The following is a 14,751-nucleotide window of genomic DNA, read 5'->3' as shown; positions in this document are numbered from 1 at the left end:
TCATAGTTACTATTAACATCGATCATCTATTGGTCTCCGATGGATAGTTGTTTTATTGGCAATTATACCACATTTCATTGTTTTTATATATTCTTTTGAAACATGCATTCTCAGGTGAATCTATACATGACTTTCATCCTACGATTTTAAAGTTGATTTTCCACAGCGCGAACATTTTAAACAGAATTATTAGCTGAGTTTTCTCTGAACCGTCAGACCGCCGATGATGCAAGAGTGCAATTCAAAACTCGCTGTGAAATCAGTTTTGATACTGTGGACAACTTGTCATTTTGTCGCAAATATTTGTGGTAAGTTTATCTGCAACCTTTTTTATACTCAATCTAATTTACACTGCTCTTTCTATGCACTCACAGAGTATATTTTAAATGTTTTTTTTTCAGTTAATATAGTGAAAATAAAATTGCGTCTTATGATGATAGAGTCTAGAAAATTAATAATAAAACAATGCTTTTACCGAATTTTATTAAAAGTCATTTCTAAAACAAATTTGTACATTTTAAAAAAAGAATGTGTCATTAGAAATGTACATGAAAATACACGATATGTTACGTGCAGATTTTTATCGAGACAATTGAAAAAAAAAACCTTGCGAAACTGCTAAAATATGCGAATGTTAGCAGCATACTGTTAAAAAATGGAAATAAATCATGTACATACTAAATCATTCCGTCAAATGAACATATTTATATATATTCTCCCAGTTTATGTAGTTTTGCATTGATAAAAATCGAATTATTTTTTAGTCTAACATCTGTTTCTACTGATTAGAAATCTTCCCAGAAGTCCTTAACATGTTAAAATTTCTCAAAAAGTATTTTCACAATCTTCGATTATACCGGTCTGCCCTTTTCACATGAAAATTCAAAAGAAAGAAATATTGTCTTTTCATGAATATAACAATATACACGTTTGTCTGTGTAGATTCGACAATTGACAATAATATGATAAAGTAGACATTTTTGTACTATTTGATTTACAATTTTAAGAAAGTTAGGATTGTCTCGATGTTTTACATTGTATTGGCAGTTTTCCCGGTCTATTCGTTGAGTGGTTACATTAAGATTAGGTTCGTTTGAATTTGCCTAGTACATGTAACTAATTTGAAAAGTTCAAATTTTTGCCGCATATCAATTGTTTCTTTAATTTTGTTTTGCTCTGGCTTTCTCTGATCTAGCTACATTATATATACACGGTTAATTAGAATGTTCCAGGGAGGTATACAGCTATAACATTAGAAATGTATTTGGATGGTAGCATTTTAAACAATTTATACACACAGCTCATTTTTTAGTCCAGCGTTCGAATTTTGAGTCTAGTATGCAATTTCCGCTTTTCAAATAAAATGGTTAAGTGTCTCTTGCTCACTGCTTATACAAATCAACCAGAACTGTCAAAAAGGGTATCTCTGCTGGTGGACGTCTCGTCTCCGAAGGTATCACCAGCCCAGTAGTCAGCACTTCGGTGTTGACATGCATATCAATTATATGGTCATTTTGTTTTAGATTACTGTTACAAAACTTTGAATTTTTCGAAAAACTAAAGATTTCTGATCCCAGGAATATATTTATTACCTTCGCTGTATTTGGCAGAACTTGTTAGAAGTTTGGGTCCTCAATGCTCTTCAACTTTGTACTAGTTTTGCCTCATAACTAAATTGATCTGATCGTCACTGATGAGTCTTATTTAGACGAAACGCGCGTCTAGCGTACTAAATTATACTCCTGGTACCTTTGATATCTATGTACACCACTGGGTCGATGCCACTGCTGGTGGACATTTTGTCCCCGATTGTATCTCCAGCCCAGTAGTCAGCACTTCGGTGTTGACTTGAATATCAATTATTTGGTCACTGATGACTCATATGAAGACAAAACGCGCGTCTGGCGTATTAAATTACAATCCTGCTACTTTTGACAACAATAAGCATGATATTTCTTCTTGTTCTCAAATCTTTTGACAAATGCCCTTATTGTACCTTTAGATAGCCTATTTGGTTTTTTTTCTGAGGAATCTTATTGCATCCAGACAACAACACTGTGTTTTTTCAGTAGATTTCAGCAGTTGTTTATGTACATTTATTGATACTCAAATTGTATATCCGTTTTAGTAATTAACATAAAACACAACATTGATTTAAAGACATATATGCATCTTCGATAAACTTACCGTTCGCAACAGATGAAGTACATGGTACCTTTGATATCTATTTACAATTATAGAAAATTTACGTGCTAATGATTGTATAGTAGAGTTTGTATCAAGCATGAATGTATGAACGAACTGACAATGAAAAAGTTCAATGCGACAAAAATGTTTGGCTGAGAGAATACCAACTAGATAGAAAAAAGACCCAATAAAAACCAGAAATATCCATAATTGTGATCATTTACAAGCGTACGCAAGTTTAGTTAACAAAGTTACTAGTGATAAAATTAACAGTCCCAGTATTTTTCACCAGTTCCGCATTTCAACAATAAATGTCTTTTTTTTGTGATGCACAACATGCACAAGGCCAAGATATTTACAATTCATACACTTTTTGAGCATATGAAGAGTTTATAAAACAATTAGGACAGAAGGTATAGGCACAACCGTACAATTAGAGCTTTGAAAAGGAGAGCTAAATTTTAGAAAGTAAAATAGTTGCCCAAATGTGTTAACGGAATGTTTTAACCACGCAATACCTGCAGCTTCATGACAGTCCGAAGTCATGTTTTCTGGGCTGGTGATAACCTACTTTGACTTATTCGGATGTGTCTATTTTTTGTGTTGCATTTTGTCGGGTTATGTAATGTATTTCGATTGTTTCCTGTAATTAGTTAATACTTCAGTTTTATCATATATATCTTTTGTATAGTCATTTTATGAAATTTACTGTTTGCAAAAGTATAAATTATTCTAAATAATAGGGATGTTCTGGTACCTAACAGAAAACCCTGACCGTTTTTGACACAACTTTTTTGAACTTTTGGTCCTCGATGCTGTTCAACTTTGTACTTGTTTCGGCTTTCAAACTTTTGTATCTGGGCGTCACTAGTAAGTCTTGTGTGGACAAAATGCACTTCTGGCGTATTAAAATTTTAAACTTGTTGCCTTTTGTTAGCTATTATTCGTGTGTTTCTTTGTCAATTGTGTTCTCCTATTTGTGTATATTGTAGTCCTGTAATGTTGTGTTGTCATTTTAATGTTATATTTCACATGACCATAAAAGAGGGAGGTTTGGCATGCCACAAAACCAGGTTCAATCCATCATTTTTTTCTTTGAAAAAAATGTCCTGTACCAAGTCAGGAATATGGCCATTGTTATATTATAGTTCGTTTCTGTCTGTGTTACATTTTAACGTTGTGTTTCCGTTGTGTCGTTTGTTTTCTCTTATATTTGAGTGTGAATTCACATTACTATAAGACGTGTCACGGTACTTTTCTATCTCAAATTCATGTATTTGGTTTTGATGTTATATTTGTTATTCTCAACGGATTTTGTCTAATACTTAGTCCGTTTCTGTGTGTGCTACATTTAATGTTGTGCCGTTGTACTCCTCTTGTGTTTGATGCGTTTCCCTCGGTTTTGGTTTGTTGCCCCGATTTTGTTTTTTTGTCCATGGATTTACGAGTTTTGAACAGCGGTATACTATTGTTGTCTTTACTTACCTACAACAGAGATACGACCAGTAATAGTTATAACATTAACGGTGCACCGTATGAATATTTTAACAATAAAATTCCTTCATTGATGTTTGAAATATATCAATTACAAAGTCAAACAAAGTACGAAGTTGAAGAGCATTGCAGACCACAAAGTCCGAAAGTGTTTGTAAAATACAGTCCAGGTAATTTATCCGAGGGATGGAAAATCCTTAGTATAACAATCATTTCAATGTTAGGTACACAGTTTATTTATAAATGTGAGAAAAGACCAATGATATTTCAATTTAACACAGAAGTGCTACAAATTTTATATTCATTTAAGAATACTTTTTCTGGGATGATTAAATATACATCAACGTTCAATTTTATACAGAAATTACTCAATCTAAATATGACATTTTATCCTGCAATTGCGTGTCGTACTAAACATATACAGCCACTGTTGTTTAATGTTTCTGTATGAATTTTCGTGACCTCAGAATGTGTATTTCATTCGCATTCCAATGACGTATTGTTTTACCTTCTTTGAACTATGCATTTATGTTCTGTTTGTGTATTTTATCATTTGTTTTAGAGCAATATTAAATAAAATGAAAATATATTGCCTTCCATTCTTTTAATCACTGTCTTTAAAATCTCAAAAATGCATAATTGTCAACTGCTTCAATGTTGCTTTCGAAAATGGACGAAATCCGAAATTTCGCCTTGAGGGTGTGTGGTCTGATTTAGACGATATGAATGAAATTGAGGTTGTAAGTGATCTGAGGCTTGGCTAAACATAATACAACCGGTTGAAGACACAGAATTGTCAGTGCAAACAATGTCTACACTCACCACAGACAATACTGCTGTTTCAATGGCACCAAACAATGAAACCAACAATTTACAAAAAAACAGAAACTCACAATGCGATAATCAGTGACCAAACATCAAATGTCCGAGTTTGAAATGACCTCCTGTTTCCTAGTGCAAATTTATTTTACTTTCAAATTTTCTAGTTTGTCTTTCGGAAGATCAATGTATGGAAAATGTATAAATAGATTAAAAGTCTAAATAAATAACAATAGGTGTACATCTGCTCTTAGAAACAATCTACACATACTGATCAGGGTATTTTAAGTTATTGCATACTGCATGTTATTTTAAAACGTTGCAACGAAATAGACTATGAGTAAGAAAGTTCTGTTCCAACAAGTCTTCTACAAATATCTTTACTGTCTAGCATGTTTAACATATTTTATGGTTTTTATTCTGAACAATATATAGCTCTTACATTTGTTTTGGACAAAAGTAAATGAGTGTACTTAACTACATTGGCAATTAACAACATTTCCAAATCGATGTAGTTGTGATGTGTTTAATTTCATTTTAAAAAATGTAATTAAATGTATTACATGTAATTTCTTTGGGACGTAATTGACTCCAGTTCTGCATTAAATGCCAACTTCGAATTTTGAGAAACTTTTGTATTTACGCATCAGATTATGAAAGAGTCAGTCAGACCTAAATGCTCACCGGTTGTGTTTTTGTGATATAAGAACAATTACTTTTATTATTTGTTTATGTAATTTTATTTTGCAGTTGCATTGAATGTCGCTCAGCACAAACAAACAACGCAGTCGTCCACATACAATGAAGGAAATACTAAATCTGAAAATGCAGTAGATGGAAATTATGAACAAGATATGATGCTGACCAGGTGTTCACACACAGCTATATCTTCCAATCAACCCCATTGGTGGGCAGTAGATCTTGGAGCAATTTATACTATAAGTCATGTTGTAATTTTTGGAAGATCTGACTGTTGTTGTAAGTTATCAATAATATATATCTTACTTTCTTATTCTATGTGACACATTTTCGTTACAAAATGTAATGAATGATGTTTTGAAGAGGATAAAGTATCTCCTTGAAAAACTAGCCATAGGTCATGAATATTAACATGTTAATTTCATTAATCATAAGTTCACGAGACGGAAAGTTCACCATCCACTTTTTGTGTATGGAACTCCCAATTAATATCGTAGCTGCATATGACCAATCCTTTCGGATTTTTGGGTTCTTAATACTCTACAACATTTTACTTTATTTTGGATTTTGAACTTTTTTATTCAAGCGTCAATGGTGAGACTTTAGTTGACGGAGCGTACGTCTGACATGCACAGTTTTTATACTGGTCCATGATCAGAATAGATACGGAAGATCATCGCTTCATTTTGAATAAGAATTCTTAGATCGATGATTCCGCCTATAATGGAGCTATTCCATCATTCTATTATTGAACTCTGCAAACTCCATGTGAATGAGTCAAACACGACAGGTGCCGTATACGGAGCAGGAAATGCTTACCCTTCCGGAGCACCTGATTTCACTCCCGGTTTTTAGTGGAGTTCGTCATGTTTCTTATTTATTATTTATAACTGTTGATGTAAATAACGCGCGTTTCGAGTACAAAAGACTCACCAGTGACGCTCGAATCTAAAAAAGTTAAAAAGGCCAAATAAAGTCCGAAGTTAAAGAGCATTGACGATCAAAATTCTTAAACGTTTTGCCAAATACAGCTAAGGTAATCTATGCCTGAAGTAGAAAAGCCTTAGAATTTCAAAAATTCAAAATTTTGTAAACAGTTAATTTATAAATATAACCATATCAATGATAATTCATGTCAGCATAAATGTCTTTTGGTTTTACGAGTCTTTGTTTACTCCTTGGTTTTGATTGTTATTGTGTCAAAGTAACATCGCCGTCTAAAAAGGAAAATTACGAGTACAAACGACTTGTTGGCGACATTATGACTACGGTAAGTGGTATATTATTAGTTATATTTGGTATGTATTTTAGCTGAGAGACTCTCAAATTTCAACATTGACGTCATTAAGCCATGTAAAAACGCAACCAATTGGTTTGAAGGAGTCACTATACTGTGCCACCACAGACAGGAGGCTACAATCTATCTGTATGCTACCTGTTCTAAAGGGGCCACCGGAAGGTATGTTCGCATACAGCAGCCAAAAGGAGAGAATGGTTTAGGCCTATGTGAAGTAGAGGTTCATGGACTATTTGAGCAGGATTTAAATTCAGGTAAATTAATTTGTTTATATACTTTAAAAAGGGCTATACAAACTGGACAATAAATATTATGGGCGATAAACAAATCCAGCAGATTAGATTCTCAATATATCTAATCACTGGTTATATGTAATCAGGGAATTGATGTGTGATTAGGATGTGAGAGATTTGGCTAGGTAACAAATCAGGTTTAATCCACCATGTTCTACATCAGAAACTGTGTGTACAAAGTCATTAATATGACAATTGTTTCCTATTCGTTTGATGTGCTTGAGCATTTGATTTTGTCATTTGGGACTTTCCATTTTGAATTTCCCTCTTAGTTCGGTAGATTTGTTATTTAACTTTTTATAATCAATTTTTAAACCTGCTCAGCATATAACTTATACCCCACTAAAACAAAAAGTTAGATAATTATTATTCGAGTGAATTGATTTCAATTTTCTTAAATTGCACAAGATCATCTGATGCAACTTTTGATTCTGAATAGATTTCGGGGGTACTAAATTTGTTATTAACTACGAAATGAATTTGGAATTGTTATACGAAAGTTTTAGCAGGGGACAATAACTAAACATTGCAACTTTACTTTCCATTACATACAATTTTGAAAGGAACTCAATATTGACGACTTCGAGTCTAAACTCATGGTTGCACCTTTGCTAATTCCCCATTCATATATAATCTAGTAAGGAGTCACATTATTACTGGTAAACTGAACATTGTCGACAACACTTGTCTCCGAAATGTGATATGCAATGGCTCAAAAAGACCTATCACCGGTTTTGTACCCCGAGTGTAACATGTGGAGCAGGATTTGCTTACCTTGCTGGAAAACCTGAATCCATCCCGAGATTTGAATGGGTTCGTGTTATTCAATCTTTAGTTTTCTATGCTAGTTTTGTAGACAAGGTCTTTTGGAATCTTGTTTGTGTTGCCATGATATTTTCAGTATACAACGTATGAGTCTGAATATTCCCTTGGTATCATCTACCTCTACTTGACTATTATTGTATTAAAGTTTACACTTACAAAGCGATTTAATTTGAACAAAAGTTGATCTATTGAGAGTTTTGGTATGGAATAATGTTTTGTTTTACGATTACGAGACAGTTTAATATTGCCTACATATACGAAGGGATATGTGGATTTTATCAGAGCAAGTTTTCGTCCCCGAAGGTATCACCACCAAGTAGTCAGCACTTGACATTTTACAGGTGTTGACATGAATATCAATTATATGGTAATTTTTATAAAATATGAAATATTCGAAATTCTAACTGGATTTTTTTTTTATCCAAGGCATATTACCTTCGCACAGCTTTTTGGAATTTAGGGTCCTCAATGCTCTTCTTCGTACTTGTTTTGGCTTTCTAAATATTGTGATCTGAGCGTCACCGATGAGTCTTCTTAAGACGGAACACACTTGGTACATTTGATAGCTATACGATTTGTTTAACTGTCTTCTCAAATATCCAATTTATATACTATGTCTTAAACTTTATTGTTATTTGTATATGCACAAACGCAACACAAGGATGACGTTAATCGTCTGAACTGGATCAATGTTTCTACTATCAAATGAACCGTATTAAGTGATCTAATATCGCAGGGCCTTAGTACAGTAATTGGCAGGAAAAGTTAGATTAAAATTAAAATCGATTAAGAGTTATGCTATTAGAGGCGGTCTATGTTATTTTGTTTACCAAATGACTGCTGCCAAGTCGCATTATTTTGACGATTGCAATATTTTCGAGAAAAATTACTATTTTTATTATTTCCTTTTTTTAAACTTCAGTGAACTTGCCATATACATGTGGATTTGAAGGTCACAGTTATGATGGACTAGAAGGATTAATTAAAACAGCCAATGTCAACAGCGAAATTCAGTGTACATACATGTGTGCTTATGTACACGGATGTCATGCTGCAGACTTCGTGAGAAAGAACAATGCATGTTATTTAATGGAGAGAAAAAATGGGTCAAATGTTGTTTTTGATCCTGACCACAATGTCTTTCTTGTCAATTGACTATATATATATATATATATTACTTTTTTTTTATATAATTTAATCAAAGTTTTATTGCACTTTTGCTGTTAACAATTTACTCAATCTACAGCTTCAATTAAGTATCCCTTAAATTAATTTATTAGTTATTGAATATTTAGGGAAAAATATTCAATAAAGTATATCTATAAAGTTAGTTATATTTATTAAATACATTAGAAGAGTTCTATAGAGTACAATTTTATACCGGAATACGGTACGTTTCTTAACCTAAACTGTATTTATTTATTTACTAAAGCTTCACTGAACCGTGAAATTAATGGTGATCTTTGATACTGATAGCATGACTTTTCAGCCGACAGTAGAATTTCGAAATTTTTGTTCGTTTACTCCGTTGAATTGTTCAAAGGTCTTAAATGATGAGGTAAGACAGTTTGTTTTCACAAATTATATTTACAACATAGTCTTTAACAGTCAATGTTATTTTTTTTTATTTTTTTTTGTGATCAAACCAAAGATAAAAAAAAAATGATCGAAAGTACACGTGGTATAATTTACATATGAATGCAGAATCGAAGCATTGTGTTGTGTAAACTAATAACAATACTAATTCAGTGTAGCTTTAATAAAGATGATAAATTATATAAACATGACAAAAGAGTAAAATTGAGAGTTTAATGTGATGCACATCACCTGACAGGACACATGTGCAGTCATGAACTAACGAGGTCGCAGCTTGAACATGCTTTACATTGATAGAAATTCGAAATATTCTCATGCTTTAAATATAATTCTCTTGGTTTTGTCCTTATTCTATTCATGTTAGTTATGTCCCTGATTTCATTTTTGAAGATTTTAAAGATATCGATGACATTGTCTTTCTTGTCAGACATGTTTTATGCTTTATAGATGGAAAATAAAATGATAGATAATAGACAGTTCATATCAAAAAAGGCTTCATCTTCAATTTTATAGCCGGTTATTAAACTTTCAAGACTAAGAATATGCTTATCAATTTAATAATGTTAATATCTGGTCAACTTTATGCCAATAATGTACATTATATGAACATGAAAATAGAAATCATCATGTTGCTTACAATGGAAGCACAAACTGCTTGCTACTATTTCCCATTAATAAAGTAATTCATTACAGGCTAGTATAATATATAATGTATTATTGTCCATTTAAACATTTTTCAATTTGTTTTTTCAAGGTAGTTAAAAATAAAGTTGAATGTGCATATCAATTTTGTAGACATCTTATTATGCAAAATTCTATCCTATATTAGAATTCCTGTTGGTTTATCATTTGTAAATTGACTTTGTAAGAGATATATATTTCTTTGTTGCTCATATCGGTGAAATTTCATGTTTAAATTCATCGATTATTTTATGTTGACAACACTATGTATATCATCAATAAATTGAAATGGTGTGCGATGTGTTATTTGTTTTATAATTGAAACATATATCAAATGTTCTGGAGGTAATACAATAGCACGCATTTAGTATGATATACAAAGATGCTTCTAACTCATGAAGAAGGAGTAGACAAATGTTAACATTTTACAAACCTTAACTTAAAACTTAAAGTCTCTAGCATCTTTTTAATATATGTATGCAGTTTCTTTACATTTAGTCTATCCCTAAAACGCCACCAATGTGTAAAACAAATGCGAAAGATACCAAGGGGACATTCATAATAAAGTCGAAATACACTGACAACGCGATTACAAGAAATGAAAAAGAGACCAAAAAGAATATAGTACACTAAACAAAGCTTATGAAAATAAAGTCTGGAGTAATTAGAAATCAAACAGTAATTAGAGATGATTGCAGGTTCTCCGTTCCGTGAACTAGCTAGTTCAAACTCGGTACTAGTTCTAGTTAGGTGGGTCCCATTTGTGAAACAGAGGATGTGATTGCGGTTAGCGACAACTGGAAAAGAGATCGAAAATAAATTAACAACGCCATGGCTATAAAAAAAAGACAAACAGACAAATAATAGTACACAAGACACAAGATATGAAACTATAGACTAAGCAACACGAACCCCACCAAAAACTAGGGGTGATCTCAGGTGATCCGGAAGGGTAAGCAGAGCCTGCTCCACATGTGGCACCCGTCGTGTTGCTCATGTTATTACAAACCCGGTAAATAGTTCTATTCGGTAGGTGACATTTGTGAAAAGGGAAGGGGATTGAAGGTACGACATAAGGAGCATATCCGAAATCATCTGTGAAAGGGCTATTCCATAAGGGTCAACCTACTCTTTGTGGCGTCCGTAAAATGTATGAAGGGATAATTTCAACTTCATCATTTGGATCTCTTGGTTTAAAAGCTTTATTAGCATCAACGCTCTATCAAGGAAATCATGATAGGAAAAACAATCCCGGGAATATCGTATCAATTGGGAGATATATACTCCGTATAAAGGCGCTGGTAAAATGTAACTACATAGAAAAGGAAAGTTCACAATTGAGAAGCCAAAATCATCTCTTTTGTCGTAAAGTTTTGTTTTTGACCGACCCTTATTGTCCATTTCTAGATGAAAGTCAAGATATGAGGCAGACTTAACTATCTAGTGTATCCTATATCTCGAGTTTGATGGTATAGATGCCTTCAACATAGTCACCAATCTTTGATTTTTTTTAGTGAAAGAACATAATCTATATAGCGGACAGCAAAGTTAAGAGATATTGCTAACCTCTTATATTTCTTTCTAAGAAGTTCATGTATTAAGTCAGCCTTATAATGATAAAGAAACAAGTCGATAAGGAGAGGGGCACAATTGGTTCCCATTTAATGCCGATAGTCCGTGTTCACTTTAGATATTCCATAGCATGATAGCGTCTGTAAATTTTTCAAAGGGATGATTTTAACTCAACCACTTGAAACACTTCATATACAAGCGTTCTTATAGTTATGAATCATGTCAGTGCTATTAATATACATGTAGTTAGGAATGGAATTTAAATGAATAAGTATTTAGCGATAAACACAAGTGGTGTGACATTTTGCATGAAGCACGGAAGAAGTTGATGCTTAAAAACTATGTGTAATCACTTATTTTCCTGTCGATCGATTGATACACAATCTGATTTTAATCAACATATATTTACTGTTATGTAGTCTTACGAACTAAAACAATATGAAAACAATTTGAATATGTACATATATGTGTGCTTATCTGAACGGATGTCATGTTGCAGACTTCGTGAAAATAAAAAAAAAGTGTTACTAGTACAACCTAGTCAAAGAGGATGCTTATGGTTATGAATAATGTGATAGCAAAGTTATGGTAGAAAAACGTTTAAATATGGGGATAAATAATCAATTCACTTATTGTGCATGTGGTCCGGGAACAAAGTTATCGTCCCTTGATTTCATACACCTTCTAAACTGATTTCTTCATGTTGTATGCCTCGAGTAGCAAGAAGGTGGATGACATTACACTGTAAAAATAATTGGGTTATCAATTTTAAAGTAGTGCTTTGATCCAGCTGAAAAGGGTTACAAATGAGGATTTTGGAAGCTGTCAAAAGATTTCAAGGCACAATTAACATCATAAAATTGTTCATATGCTGAATAACAACTGATGACGTTTTCTAAATTTTAATATAATTTGTACCAAAATTAGTCCAACAAACTGTAAACATATTATTGAGAAAGCGCAGGATGGCTTTTTTTTTCATCTAATGTTTAGAAGAAATGCACTACGAGATAACTGTGTTCTCGGGTCATGTGTTTCATGCCAGTGTTACAATGCCATACAGTGGTGTTCGTGAGCGTGTCTTGATTTCTCAACATTAAAAGTGACATATTGAATATGCCATTCATATCATTCTTTTTTTGGCTGAACATATTTGTTGCAGTTGTCGTGTTGATATTTTCATCAGATAGACTTTTTTCCAAGGAGTACTTATTGGCAAGACACTATAACAGACAGAACGATTAAGATTTGCAATCTTATAAAGCAACAAGTATACATAACCTCCTAAAAGAAAAACATACATCATTTGTTTGTTAATATCAGTTTTATTTGTTCATGTATATTGATTTAGATTATGCGTTGTTATTCAATAAAGTAAACAACATCGCAATGCATGTTTGTATATCATAAATCAGAGTGAACTTGAGATTTTAAAAACTACTGCAAAAGGTCGAACTCCGAAACAGCGGTTACGTCCTCTGTACTACGCTACTTTGATTTTGATAGTTTAGCGAAGCAACGTCACCACTGTTTCGGAGTTTGGCAAAAGGTCTGCTTCATATCTTTCCTCAATATGACATAGATGAACGAATCTACGAAATAAACTTTTAGTCAACCGTAAAATTACCTCTTCCACTCCGTATTTTACTTACAATATGGAATCTGTAAAAGATACAAGAGAAGTAATGTTGCCTCTTTTTATTGAATCATGTATCCGATTGTTTAATTTTGACTCACTATTGGTTCGTATGGCGATTGAAAACTACCTGAAATGAGACGCTAAATTTCACTCTTGGTATGTATGATGAGTTTATTTACAACCACTGGGTCGATGCCACTGCTGGTTGAGTTTTAATTCCCCGGGAATATCACCAGCCACGTAGTTACACGTGCACGTAGCACTGCTGTGTTGACTTGAGTTATCATTGATATGTTCATAATTAAAAATTAACTGTTAACAAAACTACCTCAGGAATGGATTACCGTTGTTGTATTTTGCAAAATTTTAAGGAATTTTTGGTACTCAATGCTCTTCAAATTCGTACTTTATATGGTCTTTTTAACATTTTTTATCAAGCGTCACAGATGAGTCTTTTGTAGACGATACGCGCGTTTGGCGTATATACAAATTTTTTAGTCTGGTATCTATGATGAGTTAATTTTCTCTCTTAACGAAACTACTTTTCAAATGGATGCACTTTGTTCAATTTTTATGTGCTACATTGATTTGTAATTTCCTAATCAATGTATGAACAGTAGTGACATACTGTTACTTGGATTGTAATACTCATGAATTTGGAGACATATCAGATGTCATCTCAGAACTTTCTGTGGTAATAGCTTAATTGAGTCTCAACATATATACATTTATACTGCACTCGTTCTATTTGAGCAGTCAAATTGCGTTCACAATATATTTCTATGTCATATACAGTCACTGACATGGTATGACTTTTCCTCATGAAAATTTAAATAGAAATTGCCGAGATTATAATTACTTATTCATACGACCTCTTCAACCTGTTCTTGTTTCCAATGTATACAACGACTCAAACTTATTTCTTTTGCAATTTTTATAAAAAAAAACCAAACATATTTCACTTGTTAATATGTTTGGTCTGCATACTATAAATCATTATATTATTAATTCTTATATTTTAACAAATTTGATTCGTTTAGGGATAGTCACATGTTAAACTATATTTTCGAAGGTAGAGAAAAAACGGCGGATAGCAAAAAGCATATTGCACAGAGCATATTGCACGGTTATTTTTAGAATATCTAAAAACCGATTTACTTTGTGACGTCATATAATGACTTTCATGATATCTTTAAACGTTTTGAAACAAATGATATCTGTGATCGATTATTTGACGAAAAAAGTCTTCAAATACCTAAGATGTCAAACAAACAAACAAAATAATTAAATAACAACTAATATGTTGTTATTGTCAAGGAGACAATATGATGTATAAAATTCAAACAAAATCAAATGACGATTTTGATACAAATATACATAATGGTCTGAAATTAATAATATAACAAATATAGCCTTTGTATGAGGTCAATACAGGATATATCGACCCAAAGAAGTATATCGACCTTGAACTTCGTCCTCAGTCAATATACTTCTTTCAGGTCAATATATCCTTGTATCGACCTCATACAAAGGCTATATTTGTATAATATGTATGCTTATTGTTGATATTTTAGTTCATTCTTAAACAAATTCGTTCACCATCGATTGCGAATTTCAACAGGTAAATGTACATTTCATCGTGTTGTATA

The 14,751-nt window shown here is 32.6% G+C and overlaps 1 long non-coding RNA gene across 1 annotated transcript; it reads left to right on the top strand.

Moving 5' to 3' along the window:
* LOC143046701 (uncharacterized) lies at positions 1 to 10,184 on the top strand. Its single transcript, XR_012969236.1, has 4 exons — positions 1 to 308; positions 5,251 to 5,478; positions 6,511 to 6,750; positions 8,537 to 10,184. It is a non-coding gene; the product is annotated as an uncharacterized LOC143046701 (long non-coding RNA).
* The last annotated feature ends 4,567 nt before the right edge of the window (positions 10,185 to 14,751 follow it).

Source organism: Mytilus galloprovincialis, chromosome 9, assembly GCF_965363235.1.
Source record: "Mytilus galloprovincialis chromosome 9, xbMytGall1.hap1.1, whole genome shotgun sequence".
Lineage (NCBI taxonomy): Eukaryota > Metazoa > Mollusca > Bivalvia > Mytilida > Mytilidae > Mytilus > Mytilus galloprovincialis.
This window is presented reverse-complemented; position numbering and strand designations above follow the sequence as displayed.